This window comes from Sinocyclocheilus grahami, unplaced genomic scaffold (assembly GCF_001515645.1).
Source record: "Sinocyclocheilus grahami isolate Dianchi unplaced genomic scaffold, SAMN03320097.WGS_v1.1 scaffold27.1, whole genome shotgun sequence".
In the NCBI taxonomy this organism is placed as follows: Eukaryota; Metazoa; Chordata; class Actinopteri; order Cypriniformes; family Cyprinidae; genus Sinocyclocheilus; species Sinocyclocheilus grahami.
This window is the reverse complement of record NW_015505206.1, coordinates 2,619,599-2,625,598: the sequence shown is the minus strand read 5'-3', so window position 1 is coordinate 2,625,598 and position 6,000 is coordinate 2,619,599.

The window sequence follows — 6,000 nt, the reverse complement described above, 5'->3', positions numbered from 1 at the left end:
TCATCAAACTAATTTTAATATTACACAAAGATAATGCAAGTAAATACAAAATTCACTTTTTAAATGATGATTTGATTTATTAAGGGAAAAAACTGTCCAAATCTACCTGGCCCTACGTGAAAAATGAATGGCCCCCTCCTGTTGAATCATGAAAGAACTGTGATTAACCATGTTATTTTAGAAAGCTGGGTTAAATTTCACTAGCCACACCCAGGCCTGATTACTGCCAGACCTGTTGAATCAAGAAATCACTTAAATAGAAGCTGTCTGACAAAGTGAAGCATGTTTAAAGAGCAACACATCATGCCGTGATCTAAAGAAATTCAAGAACAGATGAGAAACAAGATACTTGACATGTATCAGTCTGGAAAGGGTTACAAAGCCATTTCTAAGGCTTTGGGACTCCAGCGAACTACTGTCAGAGCCATTATCCACAAATGGAGAAAACTTGGAACAGTGGTGAACCTTCCCAGGAGTTGACGGCCTACCAAAATGACTCCAAGAGTGCAATGACGACTCATCAAGGAGGTCATAAAAGAACTCAGAACGACATCTAAAGAACTGCAGGCCTCACTTGCTTCAATTAAGGTCAGTGTTCATGATTCAACAATAAGAAAGAGACTGGGCAAAAACAGCATTCATGGGAGAGTTCCAAAGAACACAAAGGCTCATCTCACATTTGTCAAAAATATTCTGTGGGACAAAAGTTGAACTTTTTGGAAGGTGTGTGTCCCATTACATCTGGCGTAAAACCAACACAGCATTTCATCATTTCATAATCATACCAACAGTCAAACCTGGTGGTGGTAGTGTGATGGTCTGGGGCTGCTTTGCAGCTTCAGGACCTGGACGACTTGCCATAATTGATGGAAAACTATGATACAGTCGGCTTTATAGGGTTAACATCAATTAGGAATCTGAAGACAGGCAGTTGTGGTAGTATAGGGAGGCAGCCGAGGGTTATGATGTTACTGTGAATCACAGGGGACCGAAGAACTAAGAAAATTAGGTCAGATAGGTTATGCTGCTGAGGGGAAATGTAGGAGAGGGTGGTCCTGTAGCAGACGAGAGGGACTAGTGCAGAATTAGGCAGGGAGGTGACTTGGCGGAGTAAGAGGAGAACCATGCAATGTACAGCATGTTAAAATATCAAGACTGCACTGTGCCTCAGGGGGAACACACAACACACAAGACCCCAAACTTTAGAACATTATATTTTCATGTTTCATCTGAGATACCCACATTATGAAGGGGTTGGGAACAAATTTTAAAGCCATTACAGCCCTCTAAGAAACACTTGGGAATTGAATCGCCATTGGCTAGTAAATTTTTTTGTTTACTCGCCAGACTGATAAATATATATACAGTGGTGTGAAAAGGTGTTGGCCCCCTTCCTGTTTTTTTTTTTTTTTTGCATATTTTTTCCCACTTAAAAGATTCAGATCATCAAACTAATTTTAATATTACACAAAGATAATGCAAGTAAATACAAAATGCAGTTTTTAAATCATTATTTAATTATGGAAAAAAGCTGTCCAAACCTACGTGGCCCTACGTGAAAAATTAATTGCCCCCTCCTGTTAAATCATGAAAGAACTGTGATTAACCATGCTATTTTAGAAAGCTGGGTTAAATTTCACTAGCCACACCCAGGCCTGATTACTGCCAGACCTGTTGAATCAAGAAATCACTTAAATAGAAGCTGTCTGACAAAGTGAAGCATGTTTAAAGAGCAACACATCATGCCGTGATCTAAAGAAATTCAAGAACAGATGAGAAACAAGATACTTGACATGTATCAGTCTGGAAAGGGTTACAAAGCCATTTCTAAGGCTTTGGGACTCCAGCGAACTACTGTCAGAGCCATTATCCACAAATGGAGAAAACTTGGAACAGTGGTGAACCTTCCCAGGAGTTGACGGCCAACCAAAATTACTCCAAGAGCACAACGACGACTCATCCAAGAGGTCATAAAAGAACCCAGTACAACATCTAAAGAACTGCAGGCCTCACTTGCTTCAATTAAGGTCAGTGTTCATGATTCAACAATAAGAAAGAGACTGGGCAAAAACAGCATTCATGGGAGAGTTCCAAAGAACACAAAGGCTCATCTCACATTTGTCAAAAAAATATCTTGATTATCCCCTTTTGGGCAAATATTCTGTGGACTGATGAGACAAAAGTTGAACTTTTTGGAAGGTGTGTGTCCCATTACATCTGGCGTAAAACCAACACAGCATTTCATAAAAAGGACATCATACCAACAATCAAACATGGTGGTGGTTATCTATGAAATCTTATTAGAGTCTATTAGTAGACTTGTAGACTAGGGTTAGAATAAGTTGATGTACTTGCAAAGTTATTTATAGTCAGTAGAATTTTTGTTGGGACACCATCACAATAAAGAGTTAGCAAATATTAAGTAGACAGTCTACTAACACTCTAATGAAAGTTAGTTGACATGTAGGTGTAGTTACTTTATTGTAAACAGGATGTTCAAAAGGGACCATCAAAATAAAGTGTTACCAAAAAGTCTGGCATATGTCACTAGAGACATGTCTCTCATTTCACTGGAAGATTAACATTTTGATTAAAAATTGCAAGGTCACAAAGAAAAAAGAAGAAGAAAAGAAACAAGGATTAAGAGTAAGATATATACAGAAACATGCATTTGGAAAATGGTCAGGGTGAATTTTCATTTCATGTCGACTTTAAAATGATGTCTGTTCTTCACACAAAGCTCTCATATGACTTCTGAAGGCTTTGAATGCAGTGCATATCACTTTAATGATATTTTGATGGTCCTTTTTTGTCATTATGGAGACTGATAGACCCAGTCCTTATTCACTTCTTTTATTTGTGAAAGACAAATCTAATATATCCACAAAAGATGGTCAAATGGGTTTGGGCCAACATCAGAGTGAGTAAATAATGACACAATTTTCATTTATGAGTGAACTTTCTATTTAATAATTTTGCTGAAATCAGAAAGTTAATCTTATGTCAGACAACTATATACCTTATATGTCATTTGCATATTGTGCAGAGCATGATGGGGCTCCTGTTCTCAAATTCTAAAATAAATTCTATTAAAGGCATTCTACCCATTTTATCAGCATTCCAACGCATGCACAGTGAAAATGAAAAGTGTTGTATGTTCTATTATTCGATGTAATAATAACACCACTCACTCACCACTTGAACTGAATTATTATGATTGCAGATATAAACCAGCAGTGAGGTCCCAGTGGTAATTCTAATCTCGGATGTGTTTATATCCATTATGCAGTGAATTGTGTGCAGTAATTCATTCAGAAGTGCTATTCAAAGGTTTAAGACACTGAGCCATGTAATTTACATTTCTTGGTTATTTCTTCGCACTTCATTTAATCCAAATTGGCACAGTGTACCTGTACAAATTCAATGTCCTGAAGGTGCATTGCAGGATAGTAGTCAGAAGTGACTGTCAAAGTTGTGTCCCTGAACAACAAAAAAGGTAATTTCAAAGAGCGGCACAGAGCAAAAGTACACAGGGCTACATGTTGTATTCACACAGCAGAAGGTGGATTGGCATTAAAGTAACTTCACTGCTAACAGCAGGTTAGAGGTTTTATGCTCTAATGTTTTTGTGGCACCTGTTGTGCCCTTGCTGTTGCCTGCTGCTACTAAAATTGTAGGGTAAACTTGCCCTGGCCCTTACAGTGGGCTTGCCATACATTCTGACTCTTGTACTTAAGTTACCCTCAGGTGTGTGTTATAGAGTTGCAGGGACTCTAAAGGTCACAGAATCGGGCAGCTTTACAGATTACTATTAATTGAGTCTTTGAGTGACTGTTTGATGAAAATACACTGGTGGCAGAGACTCAACTTGCTTCAGTGCAGGGCCAGTTGATTATTCATGACTTCTGCAAATATCACCCAAATGCCAGAGAGCATCAGTAGAGGGCACAGCCATGTCACACTTTGTAATTTTAGTAAGACAATTAAAAATAGAAATAAATAAAATAAATGCTTCTTTAAGTGTCCTTAAAGAAACTGTTTGTCCAGTGCTGCACTGAAATGGATGTTACAAAAAGTATTCTTAGTATGTGGTAATATTTATGTAAGGAAATTCGTTTTCTTTCTTTCTTTCTTTCTTTCTTTCTTTCTTTCTTTCTTTCTTTCTTTCTTTCTTTCTTTCTTTCTTTCTTTCTTTCTTTCTTTCTTTCTTTCTTTCTTTCTTTCTTTCTTTCTTTCTTTCTTTCTTTCTTTCTTTCTTTCTTTCTTTCTTTCTTTCTTTCTTTCTTTCTTTCTTTCTTTCTTTCTTTCTTTCTTTCTTTCTTTCTTTCTTTAAGACAATTAAAAATAGAAATAAATTAAATAAATGCTTCTTTAAGTGTCCTTAAAGAAACTGTTTGTCCAGTGCTGCACTGAAATGGATGTTACAAAAAGTATTCTTAGTATGTGGTAATATTTATGTAAGGAAATTCGTTTTCTTTCTTTCTTTCTTTCTTTCTTGCTTGCTTCATTTCATCCTTCCTTCACAACTATTGCTCTGTTTGCAGCAAAAGAAACTTAAAAAAAAACATATAGAATTAGGGATGCACAACATAAAAATTCTGGCAGATATGCGCTCAACAGAATTAAAATAATGTAAAATAAATTATTTAATTTATAAATTAAAATAAATTAAAGGTAAAACATTTTAAAATCATTTTAAATGCTGCAAGTCATTTTATATATTCATTTTGAGATTTGTGTGTGTGTGTGTGTATATATGTATGTATGTGTATATATATATATATATATAAGATTTATTTATTTTACATTTGATTAAAGAATTTTAAATTCCTGTTCCTTACAAAAAGTACTGACACTGACATATAATGGGTAGTTTCTAATTTCTTCCAAAGCAAAAAGTGTTAGAATGTAATATAACTGTGACCGAGACAGGATTAGGATTCATGTGCAGAGTTTACAAATTCCACAAATCCATAATCCAGTAATCAAAATCCATTGAACGGTTCCAACAACCAACACAAGAATGAATAATCCAAAAGTAGAGTGCAAAATGGGAACAAGGTCAGGCAAGAAATCAGCACAAAGAATGTTTTGCAGTCTGACATGTGCTGCTTCCCAAGTTCATTCATTGCAGCTCATCCAATTGATACTGCTACTGGTAAGAAGGTGGTTTACATAACAATCAGTATATTTGAGCAGTCAAGGAGGTCTATAATATCTGGGGAAAGCTATCTGTTAGCTTTATGCAGTGCAAGTAGAGTGCAAAATGGGAACAAGGTCAGGCAAGAAATCAGCACAAAGAATGTTTTGCAGTCTGACATGTGCTGCTTCCCAAGTTCATTCATTGCAGCTCATCCAATTGATACTGCTACTGGTAAGAAAGTGGTTTACATAACAATCAGTATATTTGAGCAGTCAAGGAGGTCTATAATATCTGGGGAAAGCTATCTGTTAGCTTTATATCCTTTAGCTTAAAAATAGTGATGAATGGCAAGCTTTGAATGGCTGTCCATGGAGTAAGATGCTTTTTTTGCAACCAGATATGTGACCCTGGAGCACAAAACCAGTCTTAAGTCGCTGGGGTATATTTGTAGCAATAGCCAAAAAAACATTGTATGGGTCAAAATGATCGATTTTTCTTTTATGCCAAAAATCATTAGGATATTACAGTTTTTCTGAATTGCTAAAACACTAAACCCCAATCTCTAAAGCACTCTTTCTGCTAAACCTTAAACACATTCAGGCAGTTTATAACAATGTGATCAAACCAACTGTACAAAATATGAGGCAGTTCAGAGTGCACAAGTGGCACAGGTGACTGAATGATGATACGAACAATAGATGGAAACAATCTGAGAAAGAGAGGAGGAAGAGTACATGTAAGAAGTGGAGGATGAGGAAGAAGAGGAAAGGGAGTAAGGTTTAGAGAGTGGTATTATCAAGGCTGGATCTGTCTGACCAGAGGGTTTTTTCTCTTTGTCTAGCAAAAAAGACTACATT